Source organism: Lepidochelys kempii, chromosome 2 (genome assembly GCF_965140285.1).
Source record: "Lepidochelys kempii isolate rLepKem1 chromosome 2, rLepKem1.hap1, whole genome shotgun sequence".
Lineage (NCBI taxonomy): Eukaryota > Metazoa > Chordata > Testudines > Cheloniidae > Lepidochelys > Lepidochelys kempii.
The window spans coordinates 46,279,265-46,306,146 of NC_136381.1; the positions used below are offsets into that span (position 1 = coordinate 46,279,265).

Below are 26,882 nucleotides of genomic sequence, written 5' to 3' on the forward strand. Positions count from 1 at the left end.
TGACCCCTTAAAATCATAGAATATCAGGGTTGGAAGGGACCTCAGGAGGTCATCTAGTCCAACCCCCTGCTAAAAGCAGGGCCAATCCCCAATATTTTCTCTGGATCCCTAAATGGCCCCCTCAAGCATTGAACTCACAACCCTGGGTTTAGCAGGCCAGTGCTCAAACCACTGAGCTATCCCTCCCCTTATATGTCTCTGGACTCAATAGGCTGGGTCAAGCAGCATTTCCAAGCTGTCACCCTCAGAGGACCTTGGATTCAGCAGGCTGGGTCGAACAGCCCCTCCAAGCTATCATCCTCATATGCCCTGGGCACCGCACCGGAATAGAGTACACCTCAGCAGGCTGGGTCAAGCAGCATTTTCAATCTGCCACCCTCATGTCTCCCAGGTTCAGCACGTCCCTACCCCTGCTTTCACGTTACAATTGCTCTGGTAGTAACCCACTTGATGCAATATTCCAGATGTGGCCTTACCAGTGCCAAATAGAGGGAATAATAATTTCCCTCGATCTGCTGGCAATGCTTGGACTAATGCAGCCCAATATAGCGTTAACCTTCTTGGCAACAAGGGCATACTGCTGACTCATATCCAGTTTCTCATCCACTGTAATCCCCAGGTCCTTTTCTGCAGAACTGCTGCTTAGCCAGTTGGTCCTGTTACTAAATTTGCCCGTTACTTTGGGGTATGCTCATTTATTAGGGTTACTTTTCTGGGGGTGAGGGGATGATGAGCCACTTGATGAGCAAACCCCACAGGATTTTTGGGCACTTCAGGGATCTTTTAGCTTAGGTACAAGAAGCGTTGCTGCAGAGCGAATGAGGAAGCCAAAAAAACACCCACGGGGGGGAGGGAGAGGGAGAGAGAGAGAAGCAACCAGCTTAACCATGAAAGTTATTTATTGCCAGGTAATAACCATAGGGGAGCCAAACAAACAAAACAGTTACAATATTAAATCTAACTTAAATTTGATTATAAAAGTCAGGTTTAGAAAACTATAACTGATCACAAAATCAGGGTCAGAAGGCTATACCGAGAGCGAGAGAGAGCTGGGTTCTCACCAGTTCGTGAAACTTGAATCGATTGGGGGTCCCAGGAGGTGGTGGTAGCTGAGGGTCCGGAGTGCTGGAGACTGGCAGAGCCCCCAGCATGATCAGTCAGGAGAAGACGAAGTCCCAATGGAACTGATACAGATTTTGGATCCAGGCTTCAGAACACTTAGGGGTTGGCTATATTTGCAGATGTAGAGCGCCGGGAGTTAAACCAGCCCTTGGAGACCGCAGCAGGGAAAATGCTGCCCTGTGTTCACACTGTCAGCTGCAAGCGCAGTGGCATGGCCACATAAGCAGCTCTTGCAACACCACAGAGAGCAGTGCATTGTGGTAGCTATCCCAGTGTGCAAGTGGCTGCAGCGTGCTTTTCAAATGGGGGGGGGTGAAGTGTGACAGGGAGTGTGTTGTGTGTATGTGCGGGGCAAGACAGTGTGTTTTGGGGAGCAGAGAGTGTGTCAGCATGATGTCCTGTAAGTTCAGACAGCAGCAGACTGCTCTTCCCCCTCCCCCACCTCTCTCTCTCTCTCTCTTTCTCACACACACACACACCATACTCTGACAATGTACACAACATCTTTTAGAGACAGATTATGACAACAGTGAGTTGGGGCAATGAGTGGATCAGGCCTGATGACAGTTAAGGTATGGTGTGCCCTCTGCCAGTTGGCATTGATACCCTGGGTCACACATGGTAAAGATTATAACAGGCATAGTCTTGGCACAAGAAAATCTTGTGTTAAATGCTAAACACTGGAGAAGGCGATTAAGGCAATGAAGCCACAGTGAGAACATTTTAGCTACTGCCACAGTGGACCAAATTCATTCCTGGTCTAACTCCGTTGAGTTACGTTATTATTCACACTCTGACCAATGTGTTTGAATATGCAGCATGATAAGGGTTTGTATGTTGTTTCTCTTATTGAAATGTTTCTACTACTTCTTTTCAAATTATTGCAATTTTGTTGATGAAAATATATTGTGTGATTAGCTCAGGATGGTGACTCCCCCCATCCCTTGCACGTATATAACCCGCTGAAAATTTGGTTTTCTTTGTTGATAACTTCTTGGTTTACAGTAACTTGATCTGAATGGTTTTTTTTTTTTTTTTTATTGCTGACACATGGAAAGCTTTGGGCTGTCTGCACATGAATTATTTTTTTTCCCTTGCATCCCCATAGCACCCCAACAGGATGCGCCATTGTGCTAGACTGTGTATAGTCCTGAAGTGAAAAAGATCGCTCTTGCCACAACATGGTTTATGGCTGGATGCGACACTTGGATGAAACAAACGAATGTGTGGTGATGGGAATGAAATGACAAGGGAACTCTGAAATGAGCGAACTTTTTCTGGTAAGCAGTAGTTGCAATTTAGCACCTGCCCAACCTGAGACAGATTTTTTTTGATGGCATTGAACAAGTAACTTGTTACTAAATGACTCCACATGTAATCTTGGACCCATCTTTTGTTTTATCAGTTGGAAAAGGTCAGTTCTACTGGAGTGTTTGTGTTTATAATGAACAAGAAAAAAACATTTGCAGACCTTTACTGTACATTTACAGTGTGTGGATTGTGACAAGAATGTCTAATTTCCTTTAAAATGTCTTTTGCAGCCTATAGAAATAATAACCGTTTCTTTCCATTTAAATATTAATTCAAGTGTGTATCCTCATTTCATTTTAACCGTGAGATGATGTTAGGCTCCGTGGAGTATCCTTCGCCACAGAGAGGATTTTTGTGTTTGGATATTGGGGCCCATGGGCATAGCTGTTCTTGATTCCCACCAATGAGATTATTTTTAGGAGATCACATCTCTTCTGTGTCTCCTTCCCGTCCTGCCCTTCAGCCTGACAAGGCCCATATGTGGGTTGCAATGTCTGACACAGGCCCAGAATCAGGGCTAAAAAACTGTTAATGCAGGAAACTTAAAATGCTGTGGGATCGATCCCCTTTGTGTGAATAACTCCTGCTGTAACCTCAGTGTCATGGCTCTGCATGTCTGATGCAAATAAATGTCAACAATGAAAATGAGGGGGACACCATATTTGTGTGGAGCATTGTCCAATTTAAAGACTAACATGAGGGACATTTGTCAGGTGCTCCTTCTCTAAATGGCTTCTCCTTCTCAGTCGGCTATAGGAAGAGAGGCAGCTAGCAGAGCATTACTCTATACACTTAGCTGCAAGTCAGTCCTACATTTGTTCAAGAACATCCTCCAAACTGGCTCCCCATCCTTGGGCACAGATTGGCAGCCATCCCAAAAGCCAGAGCTGTAATAATAAATAAATTGCTTAGTGGTTGTTTTTCTGACAAACTCGGGGGGAAGGAACTGTCCTGCACTGACAAAGTGATTGGCCTGGTGATCTGCCAGGTCTTTTCCATCTCTAACTTTTATGACATTGTTGCCTCTGGCAATTTTCACATTTCCCCCAGAAAAGACAGACATCTGCTTCTTGACAACTGATGTGAAGAATGTTGCCCTGACCCCATCAGAGAGACAGAATTATCAAGCCTGCAATTATACTTACGTTAACCAATAACAAGAGTTAATTGTTAACAGGTAATAAACGTTAACCCAACTGATCTCGTTAACAAGCTGAAGCAATATAAACCACCACGATGATGGACAGAGCAAATAGCAACGGCCAACACACAGCAGCATCAGAAAGGTAGGCAATAAAAGGATACTTAAATGTGATCCCAGACAATAAAAGTGCAACAAAGGCTGCAAAATCCCTGGGGATACAGTGAAAATTACAAAACCAACAGAGACTCGGATAAGAGCTATGGAACAGATCAAATAGGAGGTGACAGTCATAGAATCAGGTGTAGGCAAACAGAGGATGATGACAATGAAAAAAGCCATGGTAATTATGTACACAAAGGTGATGATGACATCATTTTTTTCTGTTTCTGGACTAGCCGAGTGGGGAATGATTAACTGTTTATCATAATGAATAGGCTGATTTTGGCTCTCATGAATTTTAGCCATGGGGGAAATTGGGAAGCCAGTTTATACATAGGTTATAATAATGATATGGCACCATTTAGAATAACACACATTTAGAACAATAAATGAAACAATAGTACAGCTAAAGAGAACAACATTAAAACAGATTCCAGCACAGTTCTAATTGCATTTGAAAAATAATAGCTTCAACACTCCAGCTGGCCAGAAAACAGAAATTCAGTTCCCCCCCCAAAACTGACTTTTCAGATTATGTATGGTTTCAGAGTAACAGCCGTGTTAGTCTGTATTCGCAAAAAGAAAAGGAGTACTTGTGGCACCTTAGAGACTAACCAATTTATTTGAGCATAAGCTTTCGTGAGCTACAGCTCACTTCATCGGATGCATACTGTGGAAACTGCAGAAGACATTATATACATAGAGACCATGAAACAATACCTCCTCCCACCCCACTCTCCTGCTGGTAATAGCTTATCTAAAGTGATCACTCTCCTTACAATGTGTATGATAATCAAGTTGGGTCATTTCCAGCACAAATCCAGGTTTTCTCACCCTCCGCCCCCCTACACATGTATGTTTTCATTCCAAATTGGGACAATCCCCCGCAACTCAAATTTTTTGGAGTAACTGAAATTCTGCAATATTTCCTTTCAGCAGCACCCATATGTTCCCGCCACAGGAGAAGTTTGGTGTTTCTGAAATGCAATATTTTCCCTGGGATCCACAGCTCCTTGGCTGGCCACTTGGCAGGAGCACAGAAGTGCTGGGAGCCCCAGCTCTGTGGGAGCCCCAGCTCTGTGGGAGCCCACCTGCTGGGTTGTTGAGGAGCAGGAAAGCCATGGAGCTGGGAACAACTTTATGGCAAAATTGAAATTGTCCCACAGAAAATGTTGTTTTTTGCAGAAACTGAATTTTCTGCTGGAAAATCATTCCTCTGGAAAATTCTGATGAGCTCTACTGAGCACCCTCATTGAAAGGGGCCCAATCTATGGGCATTCCTACTGGCAGGAGGATGGGTACTCCAAAAACTCAGGGTTGCTGAGTCAGTATTTTGTTCTATTCAGGTTCTTATGCCACCTTCGTCACTGTAGTATCTGAGTGTCTCCCAGAAGTGCAGTGAGTGATGTGACAATTTCTGTCGCATGGGGAATATTATGTATGTAGTGGTTAGTTTTGTTTACATTATATGCACACTACGCTGTGTGTTTATATTAGAGAAGTCCAGGCTGAAGAAGTGAGCCTGGCACTTACAGCCAAAAGTGGTGAGATTTGCAACGGGCCTTAGTTCCTATGGGTTTCATGTACCAGGCTGGCACCCGAGAAAGCTCTGTCTCCTACTCAGGCACACTTTGCCCTTGTGCCAGTCAGTTCTAGTGTGCCTGAGCCACCCATGATCCTCATGCCAGAGCCGTAGGTGATCTGCTAGGTATCTTAGGTACAGGCTACAGAATACCTTGAAGATAAAGACCTAGATCTTGAACGTGACTTGTTATATTCCATGGGAAACCAGTGTAGAGAGCAGAGGACAGGTTTGATGGACATGTTGCTGAGGAGATGCACTTCAGCAATTTGTATTAGTTGGAATGTCCTGAGAGCTGATGACTTCTTGCCCAGGTGCATTGCATTGCTGTAGTCCAGACAGAAGGTGGTGAAGGCATGTATAATTGAAGCTAAGTCATCATTTTCCAGGATGGGATGGAGTCTCCTTGCCAAATGCAGGTGGACACTGCTATGTGGAAGCTGAGCATTAGTGAGGAATCCAGCAGCACTCCTAAACTATGGACAGAATTGACCAGTTGAGTATATACGTCTTCAACCAAAGGAGACTGCACTGTGACTGTAGATTCCTCAATGTGCTTTTTTCTCCCAACCACCATAACTTCTACCTTGCAAAGGTTAAGCTTTAACCAGCTGTTCTTCATGCATGAGCTGGTCTCATTCAAGGACTGGGATGTCCTGGTGTCTGTGGTATGTATGTATGTATGTATGTATGTGGCGGAAGATAGATAGAGCTGTCGGACTTTGTCAAATTGCATCCGATGAAGTGAGCTGTAGCTCACGAAAGCTTATGGTCAAATAAATTTGGTAGTCTCTAAGGTGCCACAAGTACTCCTTTTCTTTTTGGCAAATTGCTGACACTTGCATCCATATCACCTCACCAGTTCTCCTAGTGTCTGCATGTAGATGTTGAAAAGAACTGTAGAGAAAATTGATCCTAGAAATGATGAGTCTGGTGGGGGAGGTACAGTTTCCCACCAACAACCTTTGGGTGCATCCCACCAGGAAGGACTCTAACCATTTTAGCACATTCACCGGGACCCTGCCACTTCTCACTGAGGACCAGCAATATCTCACAATCAGAAGTGTAAAATGCTGCAGAGAGGCCCAGAAGTATGAAAATGGATGTCTTCCCTCCACCCATTGACAGCAGGGGATCATCCATCAGTGCCACTAAAGCAGTTTTCAACCCATGTCCTGGCCTGAATCCAGATTGTGACAGGGCTAGATCTTTCGCTTCAGCTAGATGTGCTTGTAGGTGGCTTTTAGCCAGCTGTTCTGTGCACTTCTTCAGGAACAGACTGACACTGGGTGGTAGCTGGCTTGATCCAGTGTATCCAATGTGGGTTTCTTCAGTGTCAGTTTCACTGTTGTATGTTTGAAAGATAACTGGAAAATTCCTCCTCCTAATGAGGTGTTGGCTATTTCAGTCAAGAGAGGTACCATTCACTCGGGACTCTCCTTCACCCATCAGGAAGGGCAGGGGTCAAATTCACAGATCTTGGGTTGAGATGCCTTCAGGGCATCCAAGACATCTTGTGAAGTGAACAGAATGAAAACACAGAATGAAGATGAGCTCTTTGTTGGCCAATATAGAGGGGTTGAATCAGTGCATAGATCCAAATAGAATACTATTGTGCCTATCTTCTGTGCCCCTATGAAAACCCCTTCCTCTCTGACCTAGGTAAGTGAGATGGTTCATAGGATGCCAAAAAACTGGGGAGGTACGTAGGGCCCAATCCATTTACTGCTTTAAGGCCCACCTTACAAATCAGCTCCTGAAATTGAAGACACGCAGCCTTGCACAAGCAAACAGGAATTTACAGATGCAAATTATTTCAGTTTCCAGGTATTGTGCGTACAAACCAAAATCTGTGTGCCACGGTGGAATCAAATGCATTGCAGAGTAGAGCATGGTGTGACTCATCTAGAATTTGCTGCCCCCGTGAGTCTGTACTCTCCAGCTCAGTTCTACGTGGCAGATCAGAGTGCTGATTCTGTGCTTCAAGTTCTTATCAAATCTACCACTCAAAGCACGCAGCATAGTATCATGTTTATAGCAGACATCCTGGGTGACCTTGTGTGAGTCACCTAGCCTCTCTGTGCCTCAGTTCCCCCTCTGTGAAATGGGGGTTCCGGAGAAGAGATGGGCACCACTGAGATAAAACTGCCTGTCAAAACTCACCTGTAATCTAATGACCCTAGGCAGCAGTGGGATCTCTTGTGCTAGGCACTGTAAAAACAACAACAACACATAATAAATAAAACCAGGCTCTGCCCTAAGGAGCTAACCATCTAAATAGACAGGGTGGAGGGAAAAGATGCAATTTACAAGCAGGACAATCTGGGTCACCAGTAGCAATGGCACGTTAGTTACTCTTTTTGTTGATTATTTGTGTAAACCCAGGGTTAGCAGACTGACAGGGATGGAGTGCTCTGCTCCCTCTACTGGGGACCAGGGGAGAAGCCAGCTCTGGCCACTTTATTTACATAAATTATAATTTTGTTTACCCATAATCTCACCAATTGAGTATTGTTGTTAAAGTTAAAATTTGTCTAGGTTTTGATGTGTAAATGTGACAATAGACTAATAGTGTTACTGTGCTCACAAACGGGTATAGAAATTGTAGAAGATGTGCCCTGTGTCAGGGGTCTCCCTGACTTTCTGAGAATGGCTTTTGGTGGGGTAATGAAACTTGGACTCAGCAGAAAAAAAGAAGGGTTTCTGTCCAGGAAACAAGAAGCTTTATCATAGGGAGCAGAGATCATGTCTGAGGTTATTGTTTTGTTCTGTCATCCTTACCTGGCAATTCTGTGCCCTGTGTAAAAGGATCTCTGAGACTAACAGTGGGGCTGACTCTTTGGTAAACTCTAATTGGGCTGGCAGCACTAGAGCAGAGCTGAATCCATGGTGATGCCTGATTGGACTGGAAGTGGTGGCTGTACTGAGCTTACTTCATAGCATTCTGGTCTTCCTGGCTGGTGCAAGCGCAGCTGAAATCATTGAACACACTGGAGCAGGACCTTGTAGAGCAGTCTTCTTGGGACTGGAGCAGACCGGCAGTGGAGAGCCACTCTTAGATGTCCTTGACTAACCTGACCCATGAGTGGGTTGTCAGTGGGTGGGGTTTGTGGTGACCTAGAGTTCTGGACCGACACAAGCTGGACCTTTATTACTTGGGACTGGGTCCTGGCCATACTCCTCATGTATTGATTTGGGTTGCTCAGTTTCTTATATGCAAATATATATATACTGGCTTTTGTGTTTCTTTTGACTGTTTCCCCCAAATAAAAATATTCTATGTATTCCATGTTTCCAAAGGGCTCAGAGTGCTTGTAAGAGGGGAAAACCTGCCTGCTAGGGTGACCATGGAAGTTTTATTTTAATTCCCCACAGCTAGAAGGAAGAATAGGGGTCGAGGGAGAAGGCAAGGGCTTGAGACAGAGTTTCTTTTAAATTTAGAAAAGGCGCGCTAGACGTTTTCAACCCCGCCCTCATTGCTGCCATCAGCACCCAGCAAAGGGGTCATTTTACTTTGTGCTTTTCCTTATTTTTAAATATAATAATGAATAAAATAGCAAGGCAACAAATTGTCCATTGGCCGACAGTCTGACAATCCTGCTGGAGTATGAATATTTCCAGTTCCCAGAGACAGAGAAATCTGGAATGCATAGCACAGGCCACTGTTACTCAAGATGTTTTATTTCACATTTGAAATTATTTTCAGATTTGCTTGTAGTAAAACATATGGAAAGTGAAATAGTCAGTAGGGTACACTTCCAAAGGGCCACATCTTAGTTATGTAAAAAGAACAGGAGTCCTTGTGGCACCTTAGAGACTAACCAATTTATATGAGCATAAGCTTTTGTGGGCTACTGCCCACTTCATCGAATCCGATGAAGTGGGCTGTAGCCCACGAAAACTTATGCTCAAATAAATTGGTTAGTCTCTAAGGTGCCACAAGGACTCCTGTTCTTTTTGCGGATACAGACTAACATGGCTGCTACTCTGAAACCTATCTTAGTTATAAGAAAAGGAGTACTTGTGGCACCTTAGAGACTAACCAATTTATTAGAGCATAAGCTTTCGTGAGCTACAGCTCACTTCCTCAGATGCATATCGTGGAAACTGCAGCAGGCTTTATATATACACAGAGAATATGAAACAATATCTATTCCCACCCCACTGTCCTGCTGGTAATAGCTTATCTAAAGTGATCATCATTAGTTATGTGATTCTCATTCACTGTTAGGCAATAAAAAACCTATGGCACCGAGTCTCAGAGCCCAGGTCAGTCGATTCAGACTCTCAGGGCTTGGGCTGCAGGGCTAAAAATAGCAGTGTAGATGTTCAGGCTCAGACTGGAGCCTGGGCTCTGAGACCCACCTACCTCATGGGGTTGTAGAGCCTGGGCTTTGCATGGCAGAATGTCTACACTGACTGTGCCACAGGTCTTTTTTTGCATTATAGATGTACCCTGAGAGAAGTCATATAGCTAAAAACCCTGCACAAAGCTTTGGAAATGTTCCAGTGAAAGGCTAATTACACTAATTATTGTTCAGTGACAAGAATAATCAAAGGTTTCAGAGTAACAGCCGTGTTAGTCTGTATTCGCAAAAAGAAAAGGAGTACTTGTGGCACCTTAGAGACTAACCAATTTATTAGAGCATAAGCTTTTGTGAAATAATAGCTGCAGCATGTGAAATTTCACTAGAATGGAAGTATGGAGCTGATTCCAAAAATCTTTAGTCACGTGAGAAGCAACTTGGACTACTCATGTGAGGAACAGTTTGCAGAGTTGGACCCTTATTACCAGAACAGAAACATTGAAATCCATCGCTGTTTGTCAGAGAAAGAAACATTGATTGCCTCTGACAGCACCATCTTCAGAGGCAACCTTTAATCTTATTTCTGATCACAAACGGAAATACAGTAGAAGATTAAATGTTAAAATGGAACTGCTTTGGCACCTGTAATATATCCCAGTGGGACAATAAATTGATAGAAGTTGTTGCACAGAAATCTTTATGCAGACAGCTGTCCAGCGGATGGAATCCACATCCTCGATCAGACCCAAATGTCTGCAATGATAAAATGGCAACAAAATGAAGATAAAATCAGCAGCAGAAAAAACCCAGGAGTCCATACCCTACAATTTCTGGTCCCCTGCTCTGTTCAGTAGGCCACACACCCTTTCTTTTGTGCATAGTGCTCACAGGGTGAGGTCATGTATGAGAAACAAGTAATGGGTATAACTTCTGTCAGTTTGGCTATAGGCATAGCAGGTTCCTATAGAGTATTTCGACCATTTTTCAGTGAATGCTACATATCAGCCATGAGATTGAAGTAGACAATTCATTTATTTTGGTAGTCCAGCAGAGCCACTATTGTTAAGGTTTCATCATGACGTCTGTTTAAAGGTTGACCTTTCTAATTCCTCTACAATGGACATGCTTACTCAGATTCCTTTGAAATTTAGTGTGCCTCAGGAGGGTGCAGGGTAGTGCTAGTAACCCACATTTAAGGTAATTTGAGTGAGAGGTTGTGGAGGTAATAGCAATTTTTCAAAAAGTTTCTCGGTGTATTTTTTGCGCAGAGCTACAGATCAAATTATTGCTGAGCTATGGGTCAAAATGGTCTCAACCTGTTGAGTTTTACCTAAGATAGGACATGGCACATATAAATCTTTGGGGAGCCCACACTGAGAGTGGCTTCAGAGTAGCAGCCGTGTTAGTCTGTATTCGCAAAAAGAAAAGGAGGACTTGTGGCACCTTAGAGACTAACCAATTTATTTGAGCATAAGCTTTTGTGAGCTACAGCTCACTTCATCGAAGAAAGGTATTTAAGAACATGTACATATTTTACAGTATGCATGCACCAATACAGAAAAAACTCGCTAGAGGTTTTCCATTCCTGATACTTTATAGCTTGACTCTTGTGAGTGTTTTACAATCTAAATGGTCATTTGGCTTGCTTTGAAATTTGGTGTGCCTCACTGGGATATGGGATAGTATTAGTGACCCAGATGTGTGGTCATTTCCTGAGTTACAGGCCCCCCCCCAGATAGTTTCCTTCTGCCTTATAGTGTTAAACTGTAATAATGACTGGATGAATCCCAGACCTTGGTGAACTTGATGGCGGTGAACTCATCCTTCAATTAACATAACTAAATACAAATTAATCACAAGCCCCCACCTAAAATAAAATGAGTTTTGCACCGAGTGGCTGGAGGTTGCTACAGTTTCTGGGTGGCAATTTTATTTTGGGGAGAATAGTATCAAAGACTTTGGGGATGGGGTGGGATTTAGACATGTGAATCCTTCCTGGGAGGGGAGAAGATTTAGGGGGTGAAGGAGTGAGGGACTAAGGGGAGATGGCTTTGGGACTGCAGTGAAGGGAGGAGAGTTATGTGGAAGGGCATAATTGGGGATGGATGGTAGGGGAGGCAAAAGAGTTTTGGGGCTCAGATTAGGGAGGCATGGCAACCCCATTTCTGCCAGTGCCCTCCAACCGCCCTTTAATCCCACAGTTTTTCCAGTGCACCCCAGGCCATGCACAAACCCTGAGCACATCTACCAATTCACTTAGTCTGGGAGCTCTTTGGGGCAGGGACTGTCTGTTTTAGTGGTGTGGCATATAGTCTGAGTTGAGTACCTTTGACAATTGGTGTGCCCCAGGAAGGTTCAGGGTAAAGTTAGAGACCCAAATTTGGGGTCATTTGATCTAGGAGTTATGGAGATCGATGCCCAGAAAAGAATAGACAACTTTTTAAAAATTTCTAGTTGCTTGTTTGCTTTTTTTTTTTTTTGCACATAGCTAAACACCTAACTAGTAAGGTGATATGGCTCAAAATGGTTTCGACCTGTTGAGTTTTACCCAAGGTACCCACTAAAATCCCAAACTGAGAATTGTATTTGAGATCACGTTCATTTCTTTTGCATAAATGTGCAGGCTGGAATGATTACACTGTGCATGCACCAATAAAGAAAAAACCAGGAGCGGTTTTCTAGGTAGGCACTTTATGCTTTCCTGGAACTACCCTTCCACGGATGTTTCTAGCGTGAACCTTTGTATGCCTCTGCAAGAAAGATTGACTCATGTTGCTTGCTACAAATTGTGTCTGTTATAATGTAACAGGTTTTTATTTTCTGTGGAGGTTTACTGTGAACACAGCAGAATAGTCAGCAGCTGGTCTCACCAAAATGTTTGTTATATTGGGTGGGAAGGAGTAGGAGAGAGAGGATTGTGTATGTATGTAGGGGGGTGAGGACAGGGAGAAAAGGATGGGGGGACAGAAGGGTTGCAGCTGCAGAGGGGGCAGGATATGAGCCCTGGTAATAGGTAAGCCTTGATTAGTTGGCTGACAAATTCTGTATTTTACTAGCCCCTTGGGGAGGGGGAGGTCAAGTTGCTATTTCCTGATCTAGGCACAGATTGATGTGGTGTTTCCAAAGACACGTAGCGTGAAGATTTGGAACTGACAGTACAGGGGAAAAGAAATATTGCATTGCCAGGATTGCCAGCATGTGGATTCTGGGCGATTCCCAGATCATGAGGTTGCAGAAGTTTGTGAGAGAACATGGGTACACCATGACATGGGGCTTAGTGACTCCAGCCTGATGTGGGTGGAGAGAGGTGACCTGTGTTGGCATCATGTTTTAATTACACTGCAGAGTGTAACCAGTGATTTAGGAGTTTGTGATCTACTGGACATTGTGTAATGGACGGGGGCACAGGTCACGGCTGGGCTGAGGTCTGCCCGCCAGGGGATGGTAGTCTCTGGGCAGGAGCTGGAGGAATTGCAAGAACCAGATTCCATAAGCATGAGTCAGGGTCAGGAGCACTGGAACCTGAGCGGAAGTGTGTGTGTGTGTGTGTGGGGGGGGGCACCAGTGTTGGAACTGTGGCCCCGGGGCAGGGCCTCATGGCAAGGGGCAGGTTCTAAGATCCACCTCAGCCCCGCACCAGGAAGAGGCTGGCACTGCTAGCAGGGGCTGTGATTCACAGCAGGGGAGCTGATCACCTTATCAGCTCCCTTGCCGTGAAGTGCAGCTCCTGCCACCACCACTCCGTACCTGCCCGAGGCTACTATGCCCATGTTAAAAAGTGGGCGGGAATGGCCCTCCAAGTTAGAATCAAGAGGCAGGAATCAGGGTCAGAGTCAGGCTGGAGTTGGAGACTGGAGACTAGGAGATCAAGCAGGGTCTGGCGTTACAGCTGGCCAAAGTCTGCGTGGTTGCCCAGACAACTTCCTGGGGCAACCCCTGGGGTTAAGTAGGTAGCTTGGCCAATGAGAGGGCCACAGGGTACTGTCACACTGGATTTCTTGTTTGGTACTTCCTGCAACTCCTACTCTTCAGAGTGCTCTCTGGCTGTGCATCTGCTGGCCTCCTGGTGACACTACTAGCCATCCCAGGCTCTGCTGACCCGGGTTTTAGCCCTGGGGGTTTGTACACATTGTGGTGATTCACTGGGCCTTATTCCTTGTGTACACGTCATACAAGGTATGAGAGCCAATTTGGACCACATCAGGGATTTGTGTCCAGGAGTTGTGAAAGTTTTCTCTGACTTGGCTGAGTCTCAGTAATTGCTATAGTGACAATATGAATGCTATTAGTAAATGTTAGAAGAACATTAAACAGGAAAGTAGAGAGTTAATGTCTGATCAGAAAATGGATAGAGGTCAGAGGATCTTTGACTCAAACATAAAACTGTCAGTATTTTAGAACAGAAACCCAGTCTGTGATTTCTCTCACCACTCTGCCACAAACTCTAGCCTTCAACCATTTCGAAACACAACCAGGAACACCTACTTGTAATCTACTTGTCCTTTGCTCCAGGAACTGCATGTAAGTCAGGTTATAGTAGTGGGGGAAGTAATAACATAGAAATGTTTGTATAACAGGGAGATGCATTCCCTGCTTGCCGATTGTGGGCAGAAGGAGGAGAGTGGGCACAGTAGTGAGGAGAGGGCCAGGTTGGAGGGAGGAATGCAGTGAATGTGTTGGAGACATGACTAGGGAGGTATGCCAAAGCAGGGTGCGCTGGGCCCAGCTGATAGGAGGAAGTGGGGCTGGCTGACTCAGTGTGAAAATTGCGGGACACACATTTACCCTGCTCGCTGGCAGTTGCAGAAATGTACAAGCTATTCACCTCCTTTTACAACCTCTTCACTCTCCTCCATCATGATTCCATCTAAGACTATTAAATGACTGAAAGGGAGGTTAAAAAAAAGGGCGGTGCCTGTCATAAATATAAGGGAAGGGTAAACCCCTTTGAAATCCCTCCTGGCCAGGGAAAAGCTCCTCTCACCTGTAAAGGGTTAAGAAGCTAAAGGTAACCTCGCTGGCACCTGACCAAAATGACCAATGAGGAGACAAGATACTTTCAAAAGCTGGGAGGAGGGAGAGAAACAAAGGTCTGTGTGTCTGTCTATATTCTGTCTTTGTCGGGGATAGACCAGGAATGGAGTCTTAGAACTTTTAGTAAGTAATCTGGCTAGGTACGTGTTAGATTATGATTTCTTTAAATGGCTGAGAAAAGAACTGTGCTGAATCGAATAACTATTTCTGTCTGTGTATCTTTTTTGTAACTTAAGGTTTTGCCTAGAGGGGTTCTCTATGTTTTTGAATCTAATTACCCTATAAGGTATCTACCATCCTGATTTTACAGGGGGGATTTCTTTATTTCTATTTACTACTATTTTTATTAAAAGTCTTCTTGTAAGAAAACTGAATGCTTTTTCATTGTTCTCAGATCCAAGGGTTTGGGTCTGTGGTCACCTATGCAAATTGGTGAGGCTTTTTATCCAACATTTCCCAGAAAGGGGGGGTGCAAGTGTTGGGAGGATTGTTCATTGTTCTTAAGATCCAAGGGTCTGGGTCTGTAGTCACCTAGGCAAATTGGTGAGGCTTTTTACCAAACCTTGTCCAGGAAGTGGGGTGCAAGGTTTTGGGAAGTATTTTGGGCAGAAAGACGCGTCCAAACAGCTCTTCCCCAGTAACCAGTATTAGTTTGGTGGTGGTAGCGGCCAATCCAAGGACAAAGGGTGGAATATTTTGTACCTTGGGGAAGTTTTGACCTAAGCTGGTAAAGATAAGCTTAGGAGGTTTTTCATGCAGGTCCCCACATCTGTACCCTAGAGTTCAGAGTGGGGGAGGAACCTTGACAGTGCCCATGCCACCTTCCCGCTACCTTCTTTGAACAATGCCTCAGGTTGCACATAGCATGTGCTCATATTGGCCTTTGGCACTATTAGATTCTGGAGGTTCCAAATCCTGGTGTACAATCACACACTTAGCCAACTTACTTTGATTGTCAGGTTTAAATGTTCATGATGATTTAATTAGCTTTCTAAGAACTAATGGTGAGGGAAAACATGCTGAGCTTGGCCAGTCATTAGCAAATTGTCTTTCTCCTAATCTAGATTTATTACAGTGAAATTTACCTTTGTTATGGAGGGCTGACACAGCCCTGTGCTTGAGGACTATGCACCATACCTAGATGCAGCAGGAAGGGTCTCTGGCTGGTGCCACATTGGCTGGTGCAGAAGGCCACAATAGGAATGGATCAGAGGAGAGGCCCTGGTATGCTCACTCGTGAATACAGTGGTCCCAACCCCCATATAAATGGCACAGAGTCTCTGGTCACTATTCAAGACTATTGGCTAGAATAGAAACTGAGGTGGAGGAGGGATGGCTGTGCTACTTTAGGCAACATATAAACTATGAGCTGGGGTGTGATTCCCAGCTTGTGTACACACAGTCACACTAGCTCGGGTATAAACAGTAGTGTAGCTATGGCAGTACAGCTAGCAGCAGCGGAGGCAGAGCTGAGCCATGCTGAATACAAACCCACCTGAAACCGGTGGGTACATGCTCGGGGCGGCTAAGCCACACCTCTGCTACCAGTCCCCGGGCTACTGTGGCTACACAACTGTTTATCCTCATGCCAGCTCAATGAGACCTAGCACAGGTATGTGTATGTGAGGGAATCATATTCCTAGTTTGGTGCTTAGACACAGCCACAGACTGAAGTGGGTCAGCAGCTCGTCAGTCCCAGGAATAGTAGGGAGGGGACATAAAGGTGGCCTAAAGGAATCTTTTTCCCTCCCCCATCTTGCACCCCATGCAGCTTGGCCAGAAACTGGCCCGTCTCTAATTATTACAAATGGTTTGGTGCATTCATTACAAGAAATATGAACATTTGTTTTTCTAATCGTTTGTACAAGCTGGACTTGAATAAGATTGGAGTGTGCAGAGATACCCCTAGAAGGGCAGGACTTTCTCCAGGGAAGGAGTTAATGTTACTAGGACTGACTATACAACAACTATTTAGGGCATCAGCTCTGAAATAGAAGAAATAAAAATAGTCTCTTTTTAGGGTTTTTTGTTCATTTGGGTTTTTTTGTGATGAAAAGCTATAATAAAAATTCTCATTCTGTATTATAGCATATTGATATATAAATATAAAATGCATTTTTCTTTCAATATGTACCATTTCCAGTAACAATGCTAAATTACTAAACCAATCAAAATAATACTTGTAGTACTTCAAGTTGCCACAGGATGGCAGAGTGATGACATTTTAAACCAGAAGTTCAATCCTTAAATGCACATATCAGAGTTCCTCGTCTGAAATTTGTTCCTGTAAAACGCATTGTGTGGAGGAACAATTTTTCTCTTCACTAGCCACATCTTGCGTGTAAATGATATTTCAAGGCTTTTAGTTATGAAAATCAACTCTTTGATATACTAGTTATTATCTTCCAAAGTGCTGAGTTGTGATTGGGAAAGATACTTAAAATAATACTTCCTTTGTATTTCTGTCATAGTCTTTATCTTAAAAAAACAAACAAACAAACAAACAAAAAACCAGTGGAGACAACTGGATGGCTTTCTGTAGGCTCTGCAGTTCCTTCAGTTCAGGAAATCTTGTACTTTCTGTACTGCGGATTATCTTTGTTTGCCTAGAGGACATCAGATTATTTGAGCTCCTCGTTCCCCGGAACTGTATTTTTCAATTGTACCTGTAATATCTGCCTTATGTACCCAGCAGCCCATTGTGCTGAAATGCCATTCAAAAGGCATTTTATGGCACTTTACATATCATTTTATGGCAGTCATTACATTGTCACAGAATCAAGGGTAAGTAAACACTGATTCAGTAATATTTTTATAAATAATAAAGTTCAGTTCAGTTTGCTGTTTTGTAGGATCATATTATCTTCCATTTGTGGGTATATGGACAACTGCCAGTTATCTGTGAAAATGCTTACAAATGTTGAAATAGTCACAGATTTAGCATAAATGATTATTCATCCAAAAGTGTATATCAGAAGTTTGTTATTCTCCAGTTTGAAAAAGTTCAGTCATCCAGTCAGGGAGCAGAAAAAATACCATGTGCCTTGCATGACCAGTCACACAACACAAATAGTTAAAGAGCACAGTCCATCCATACTTAAGACTAATGAATAACGCCTTTATCCTGCAATGACATCTGTGTAGGTGTGTGCAAGAGACTGCCCACACAGGCTTTGTTGCTGGACTGAGGCCTATATTTGCAGAAACCAGGACTGGTTCATTAATTGTTACTAACCAAAAAGGGGGCTAAATCCATAAATCCAAATAGTTCTGAGCAAACTTCAAAACATTTGAAAGCTAGGATTGACTCAGATAACCAGTAAAAAATTTGGATGTTTAGTTTAGGAAACTGGAATTGGAAATCTTCTGATCACAGGTTTTCTTACAAGATCTTCAGCGTTTATACTTATGACCAGGACTGGACATACCATGAGCTCTGTCTCTCAAGGTTTGGCACTTCTGGTTCTGACCCTAGTTGGAGACCAGAAAGTATCCAAATATTTTATAGTCCTAGGAGAGGTTGGTTGAAATTTAATTTTAGAAATGGGTAAAGGTTTGGAGTTCCTTGACTTTTTCCAAACCAATTTGTTCATCAGTATTGTCATCCACTTGATAAGATTGTTGGACAACATTAAAATGCGAGGGAGCCAAAGTGAATGGACATACCTGAAACAGCTAACCTTTCTGATATAGTTAGACTAGAACTGGCATTACATTAGAACACACACTTTCTGAAAATATAGTGTTTGAAACTGAGTGATTTCCCTCTCCGCTCCCCTCCCCTCCTCTTGCCTCGCCTCGCCTCGCCAACCCAACCCAACCCGTCTTGCAAGCAAAGCTTTGGCCAATATTTTCAGCAGAGCTTCAGGGGATAAGGTTGAAGTGTAATCTCAATAGATGCATTTCACATATTTTTAAGCATATCTTCTACATTATGTTTCCAAAACAAGCAATAAAAGCCATATCATATTGTTGCTTTGAGGTTTTGTTTTGAAATTTAGTGTTCCCAATTTTCATTTATTCAATCATACATATGCATAAATCATTTTTACTATTCAGATAACAACCTGCTGGAACACCAGAGTTTTATCTCTAATAGTCATGAAGAAGTTGCTCCCTGAATTGGGTCTATTGGAAGTTACAGTTCTTTTATAAACAGGTCTTTGAGTTAATTAAATTCAAACAACCGCTTCAAATGCTGATGTCTGTTGCATGTTAGATAAGAAAGAATAATAAATATCCCATAGCTTTTTTAATATAGACCCCTACGGTATCTCTCAGGAGCTGTAGTCACAATACCCATTCAAATGTCAAGAAGAAAGGCTTGTCCAAAGGTTGACTTCCAGGTCAGATACCTTAATGGGACATGCTCATCTGTAATTAGTTGCAATGTAATAAACACAAAATAATAATAAAAGACTCTACAGATGGACCCATTGTAAAGAACACACTAAATATCTAGACTTTGAATCTATTTCATGCATGAGTCAGAGCAGTCAAAACAGTTTTAGACTCCAAAAGTGACGTATTTACTTTAGGGGAGAAAATGAGTGGGCAGCAGACTGAGCAACATCAACGGTCTCACACCAGGGATGAATTTGTCCCAGAATTAACCTCTCTAAGACTCAGTGATTTTGCATAGCCCTTACATAACGCAGACATTTGCCTTACTTTTTCTTCTGAGTTACACTTTTAGGTTGGCAAAAAGGTTTTCTTTCCCCCCACACCCCACTCTCCTGCTGGTAATAGCTTATCTAAAGTGATCACTCTCTTTACAATGTGTATGATAATCAAGGTGGGCCATTTCCAGCACAAATCCAGGGTTTAACAAGAACGTGGGGGGGGGGAAACAAGGGGGAATAGGTTACCTTGCATAATGACTTAGCCACTCCCAGTCTCTATTCAAGCCTAAGTTAATTGTATCCAATTTGCAAATGAATTCCAATTCAACAGTCTCTCGCTGGAGTCTGGTTTTGAAGTTTTTCTGTTGTAATATCGCAACTTTCATGTCTATAAACGCGTGACCAGAGAGATTGAAGTGTTCTCCGACTGATTTATGAATGTTATAATTCTTGACATCTGATTTGTGTCCATTTATTCTTTTACGTAGAGACTGTCCAGTTTGACCAATGCACATGGCAGAGGGACATTGCTGGCACATATCACATTGGTGGATGTGCAGCGAGAGACTCTTGAATTGGAATTCATTTGCAAATTGGATACAATTAACTTAGGCTTGAATAGAGACTGGGAGTGGCTAAGTCATTATGCAAGGTAACCTATTTCCCCTTGTTTTTTCCTACCCCCCCCCCAGACATTCTTGTTAAACCCTGGATTTGTACTGGAAATGGCCCACCTTAATTATCATACACATTGTAAGGAGAGTGATCACTTTAGATAAGCTATTACCAGCAGGAGAGTGGGGTGTGGGGGGAAAGAAAACCTTTTGTAGTGGTAAACACCCATTTTTTCATGGTTTGTGTGTATAAAAAGATCTTCTGTACTTTCCACAGTATGCATCCGATGAAGTGAGCTGTAGCTCACGAAAGCTTATGCTCAAATAAATTGGTTAGTCTCTAAGGTGCCTCAAGTACTCCTTTTCTTTTTGCGAATACAGACTAACACGGCTGTTACTCTGAAACTTTTAGGTTGGCATCTGTTGATTAAAGGTGAAACTCAGTGGGGCAAATCCTGACCTCATTTGCCCCTGTGCAACCCCATTAACCACAGTAGGATTGAACTATTGAAAATGAGGGAAAAATCTGGCTCAGTGTTTGCAAACTTCCATAAATCAAAGCCCCCGCAAAATTTGTCAAACCTATATGAATGGAAACTGATACAGCTCATATTTCACTGGAAGATTCCTACTCATCTCATCTAAACTTTATTTGATTAGATGTATCCATTTACCTTGTCACAATACACAACTTATTGCTTATATTAAGTTATTTGACTACATTTCTTGTAGAGAAGACAAATGTTCCCCCCCCATGGAAGAATTTGGGGGGGGCAGATCTCCCATAGAGCTTCTCCCCCCAAATCTTCGAAGGGAAGTGTTGCAAACCCCATCCAGGGAGACATTTAAAACTACATGGCAAAAAGTGACTGAATATATACCATAGAGAGCCATCCTTCATTGCAGGGTAAGTCTAATTCTTAAAACCACTGAAAACCAACCAACCATGAACTAAGTTGATTTTCAGATTTTCAGATTCAAGAAAGCTGAGCAGGGAGTTTGAAATGGTCCGTTTGTAGGGTCAGACATGTGGAACATTTCTTTTGCTGTTCATTGTTTCAAGAAAGGTGACAACACTTTTGAGGCCAGATAAACTGTAATTTATTTATTGCAGATTTATACACATTCCATCTCTCCTTTGTTCTAGGCACGCCTTGGCACAGTTTAAAAATGCAATGATAAAAATAGAGAGCACCACTGACCAAATTTTCCTCTCCCTTATGTTTTGTTGAAATTGAATTAATAATGCCGGTGTTATCTGGGATCAGGGAGTGCATTTATGTAGATTTTTGTGTATTAGAATCTGAACTAATAGAAATGTGAAGGACTTTGTTGTATGTCTCCTTATCAAAGGGGAAATTTGAGAAATTAGATGAGACGAGAAAAAGGGACTGATGGCGGGGGGGATAAAGAAACAAGAAAAAACTGAAAAAGACAGAAAATGTAAAGAGGAAAAAAGCATAATACCAGATGTGAACAGAAATAGAGTAAAATGGATCTGCACATCATGACACTTTCTTTAAAAGGAAAGTCAGACTGAAGATGTATTTCAAAGGGTACTGTATAAGGATAAAGGAAGCCTGAAAAGAAAAGATACATAGAACAAAGACATAAAAGACAGATGGCAGATTTCTTTTTGTTTATGAATCAGGCCTTCAAGCCTTTTTGCATTTGGTTTCCTGAAAAGTTTGAAATCTCAAAAGGTCACAATCTTCTTTTCCTTTTGCTTGTGAGAGAGCGAGAGCAGAGCACACTGCATTGCATAGAGGGCCTTTAATAATAAAATGTCTCTCTCAGCAGACCAGATCAACTGCACGCTGAATATTACTACACACAGAGTAGAAAATGGGGGTCAGGCTTTGATCTCAGTTACTGATTTTATCCAGTGGGGCACATTCTTCCCTAGTATCATTTGAAAGAAATGGCGTTACACCAAGCATAAATCTGACTCAGTATGAACTTTGATCCATACTCATCATTCCTAGTAACCTCCACTTTATTTCTCCATCACTGCCCCCCTATCTCCTTGGGTTGCAACCTTGGAATTCTCTTCAGTTCATTTTTCTCTCCCATATGTAGGCTGTCCTGAAGTCCTGCCACTCTTCTATAATATCACCAAAACCAATCCCTCCCTTTCTGATCCTGCTGCTAAATTCCTTGTCCAACCCTTTGTTGTCTTCCGAGTTAATCACTGTAACCTCCCCTTCTCTGGTTTCTTGCATCTCACCTCTCCCCTTACAATCTCCCCAAAATGCTGTTTTGGTCACATCACCCCATTTAAACTCCCTTCACTGGCTTCATGACATTAAGTTCAATCTACTTGTGCCTACTTTCAAAGACATGTAGCTTGCTGCTACCTCATTTCTGCTCTTATTTCCACCTATTTCTCCTTCACTCATTGTGTTCTGTGCTATCAACTGAACTCTCTCTTCATCTCCTTTTCCCTCCTTCTGCTTCCTGCCCTCTTTCATGCTGCCCCCTGCATTCGGAAAAGTCAGTAAGAATGATAGGACAGGTACCATCTCTTGGTCATACCCCTTCTTATAGCTCATTTCTCCCCGTAAGCTGTTTTCTTGGTCTTTTCATGATCTTTTCTCACACCTGAACTGTTGTTTATTATTATAAACACCATAGAGGCAGCACCATAAATATACATGGCATTTTACACAGGAAACTCAATGACACAGTCTGATCTACATCCCCGTCTTGCAAAGACTTATACACGTATTTAACTTCAAGCACATTTTAATCCCCTGAGTTTGAGACTATTCGCATGTTTCAAGCTAAACACCAGCTTTGCTGACTCAGGGCCCTCGTCTCTTAGGCCAGGTCTTACACTTAAAATGGTGCATCGGTGCAGCTGCTCTGCTTTAGTGCTTAAGTGAAGACGCTCCTATGCTGATGAGAGAGCTCTCCCTGTGGCGTAGTTAATCCACCTCTCGGAGAGGTGGTACCTATGTTGACAGGAGAAGCTCTCCCATCGACATAGCACTGTCTACACGAGGGGTTAAGGTTGGTACAAGTATGTCGCTCAGAGGTGTGGATTTTTCACCGACATAGGTCTGTACAGACATAGGTCTGTAGCCTTGGTCTAAGGCCATTCACTGTGCCTTACTGTTGTACTATGTAAATTTAGGTGACATCTACACTGTACACTTCTGGCAGTGACATGTAGGATATGTATAGCTACATGCCACAGTGAAAAGAGGCTGTGTCCATACTGCGTTAAGTATCTACACATGTTAGTGAAAGGCTCTTGTGAGGGGGAGGTACTGGGGAAAGGCTCTGGCAGCTGGCTGCAGTGGGGTAAGACTCTGGCAGCAGGATATTACACTGCTAAAAATGTTTTTTGCCATTTAGTTTTCCTAGTTTTTTTAAACAGAAAGAAAAATGTTTGTTGGTAGGAGTTGTGGTCATTTAGAAATGTGTAGTTCTTACAGCTTTTAGAGCACTAAGAAGAGTTGTCCTTTTAACAGGAAGGGTTTCTCAATCGTGCTCTGCTCTAATATTGTAGAAGTTAGAGTGAGAATAGAGAGGAGGAGCTCTACACATCCATCAGGCCCAGGGAGGTATTAAATGGCTCATTCATCACAATGAGGTGTTCCCAATTGAAAGAAAATACCTGCTGGAGAGGAATAAAGCCTGAAATACCAGCTCTTCCCCAGCCCCCAGGTATTCTGGGTTTTGTTTTTGTTTTTTCTCTGTCCTCTAAAGAATGGCCCCAGGCGGAGATGGGCCATCTGACAGAGAGAGCCAGAGCTTGGAGGTTGCATGGAGCATTCTCTCTCTCTCTCTCAGGTGCTTGGCTGGCTAGTTCTTGCTCACATGCTCAGGGTCTAACTGATCAGCATATGGGTACAGGTCACTTGCTGGGATTATCCAGGTACATCTTACTTAATCATTTACCTGCCTTTGTGGGAGCCTTGGGCACTGGTCACCTGGGTTCCTCCTATTCTCTGCCTGTGGCATATAATAGTCTAGTCTCCTGTGGGCTGTAATACCTTGGTCTAATTTTGGTTTCATTTTGCATCATGGGCAGGTATGGGTGAGTGGTCTGTGATACACAGGAGGTCAGACAAGATGATCTGGGGGTCCCTTCTGGCCTTAAACCCTATGATGTGTGAACTGCTCTGCTCATATCGGTGGGTGTTCCCTTTCCCTGTGTCCAGTGACGGAGAGTTTCTGATGTGTCCCCACCCCAGTGTCAGTAGTGTGCTCTTGGTGCATACTCCAACCATGACTGTTCTCAGTCCCCCATCCAAAGGGTTAGGGCTTCCCCAGATCTTTACTCACAGGAGGGGATAGAGAGATGGGTAGATCCCCATAGATGAGCAGTGGCCCCCAGATCCTGGCACACTCACACCGGGCAGGGAACAGCACTCAGAGAACCCCAGGAGGCAGTGACTCCCAGCAGAAATAGATGAGGGGTTTGTGGGGCCCTGGGCCAGAGCAAGTGGGGGCTCCGCCCCAACCCTTCCATCTGCAGTCCCCCCCGCCAGCTCCCCCTTGCTCCTGCCGAGGAGCGGGATCAGGGCGTGGGGGTTTCTCCCGCACCCTGGCAGGAGCACTGGGTGGGCGGAGCATGGCAAGCCCCTGCGCCCTGACTCCACTCCCTTGCAGAAGCGCTGGGTGGGCGGGCAGAGTGGGGCAAGCGCCCTCACACTGACCCCATGTGATGGGTTGGGTCACAGAGACTGCCACCTGATGTGCTGAGACTACCTCTGAGCCTGTTTTCCCGCCAGCTTGGGACTTCAGTACCCTGCCCTGCTGAGCCAGACACGCTAGCCTGCTGCAAACACCGACCCAGGTCTGAACCATGTCCCCCCAAAGCTGCAGATTTAACAGAAAACAGCTTAGAAAGTGCTCTTGTCTCTAGCATCCAGACACCCAGTTCCCAATGGGGTCCAAATCCCAAATAAATCCATTTTACTCTCTATAAAGCTTATCCAGGGTAAACTCATACATTTTCTGTCCTCTATAACACAGAGAGAGAGATGCACAGCTGTTTGTTCCCCCAGGTATTAGTCACTAACTCTGGGTTTAGTAGTAAGCAAAAAGTGATTTTATTAAATATAAAAAGTAGGATTTAAGTGGTTCCAAGGAATAACAGACAGAACAAAGTAAGTTACCAAGCAAAATAAAATAAATCATGCAAGTCTAAGCCTAATACAATAGGAAACTGAATACAGGTGAAATCTCACCCTCAGAGATGTTCCAATAAGCTTCTTTCATAGACTAGACTCCTTTCTAGTCTGGGCCCAATCCTTTCTCCTGGTACAGTGCTTGTTCTAGCTCAGGTGGTAGCGAAGGGATTTCTCATGACTGCAGCCCCATTTATTCTGTTCCACCCCCCTATGTACCTTTGGTACAAGGCAGGAATCTTTGTCTCTTTGGGTCCCCACCCCTCCTTCTCAATGGAAAAGCACCAGGTTTAAGATGGATTCCAGTACACGGTGACATGGTCACATGTCCTGTGAGACCCCAAGCCTTCATTCTTCCTGGCCTGACTCACAGGAAGGCTTGCAAGTAAACAGAGCCATCTATAGTCAATTGTCCTAGTTGATAGGAGCCATCAAGATTCTAAACCACCATTCATGGCCCACACTTTGCATAACTACAATAGGATCTCAGAATTATATTTTATATTCCTAGTTTCAGATACAAGAATGGTACATTCATACAAATAGGATGAACACAGTAGATTATAAGCTTAGTAATGATACCTTACAAGAGACCTTTTGCATGAAGCATATTCCAGTTACATTATATTCACACTTAGCATATTTTCATAAAATCATATGGAGTGCAATGTCACACCCCACTCCTTGGCAGGAGCGCCGGGCCTGTGGGCAGAACGGGTTTGGGCATGGGGGTGCCCATTTTTCCAGGGGGCCCCCATTTGCCTAAGGCCCCAGGGCAGAGGTCCCGTTGACCCAGTTGTTAATCTGCCACTGAATCCCAGCTCCCAGATCATATGAAAGGGTTGAGGAGTGGGAGGTCAGACACCCCCAGAAATGCAAGCCCCCTCCAGAACATGGCTTACATGGGGGAACAGGGAGGGGAGTGAGACTGTCATTGATGGGCAGGAGCCTCCAAGAGCCTTGCACACACACACAGGGGGCAGGAATCAGGGCTCAGACACCCCCAGGGGGTAGAGACCCTCAGATTCCAGCTCACATAGGGGGCATAGAGAGAGAGAGAGAATGAGATTCAGACCTCCCCCCGGATAGGCAAGCCCCATCCAGTACCTGACTCATATGAGGGGGAGCCGGGAAGAGGGGGTCACACCACTGTAGACTGGGGGCCCAGTTCATGGGACACACACAGGAAGAATATGTGGGGCTGACAGACACCCCTGTCCTTATTCTCCCCCAGTCTCTTTGTCACTCATTCCATGTCCCCCGCCTAGTGTCCTACTCCTCTCCTCCCTCCCATTCCACCTGATCCCAACCCCTCTCTCCCTATTCCTCCATCCTGATCATCCTCCCCTCCCAGTAAGCTTTTGCTTGTGTTGTTTATTTTCTTTTCAAAACAATAGTTCCAGTGTCTTCTGAATACTCTACTGTACACTCAGTACTTTGCCCCAAAATAAAAATCCCCCTTTGATAAAGACAGATGGGAGGCATGTGTATCTGTGTTTACTACTGCAAATTTCTGCCCTAGTGGATTTAAACTCATAGTGTCTGGGGAAAGTGGTCCAAGTTAAGTACTATAACACGACTTCAGAGCCACCCAGGGCCTGTGCCAGAGAGTTCATTTTCCAGACAGTTAGCCTCTCTCTCTGTGCATGCTCAGTGTAATCTATTAGTTATACAAATAGGGGCTTAAGATCTAGCATGCCTAACTGGAGAAGTAACTCTCTCTTTTTCAAATAATATTTTCATTTGATTTCGTCCAAAGGGCTGGTGGGTGCAATGTCTTAACCCTCAAGCATCTGAGACCCTGGTGCAGTGATCTTAACTGCCACAGAGAGTTGGTGGGAGCAAG

At 43.8% G+C, this 26,882-nt stretch overlaps 2 long non-coding RNA genes across 2 annotated transcripts in view; one reads left to right on the forward strand and one right to left on the reverse strand.

The window, feature by feature from the left end:
* The window catches only part of LOC140906530 (uncharacterized), a 76,169-nt gene extending 74,858 nt beyond the window's left edge, over positions 1–1,311 (reverse strand). The window contains exon 1 of the long non-coding RNA XR_012157142.1: positions 1,062–1,311. This is a non-coding gene — a long non-coding RNA (uncharacterized LOC140906530). The remainder of the gene's footprint in view (positions 1–1,061) is intronic.
* Positions 1,312–2,179: 868 nt separating this feature from the next.
* LOC140906529 (uncharacterized) overlaps positions 2,180–26,882 on the forward strand; it is a 32,785-nt gene continuing 8,082 nt past the window's right edge. Inside the window, exons 1-2 of the long non-coding RNA XR_012157141.2 lie at positions 2,180–2,402; positions 3,611–3,719. This is a non-coding gene — a long non-coding RNA (uncharacterized LOC140906529). The remainder of the gene's footprint in view (positions 2,403–3,610; positions 3,720–26,882) is intronic.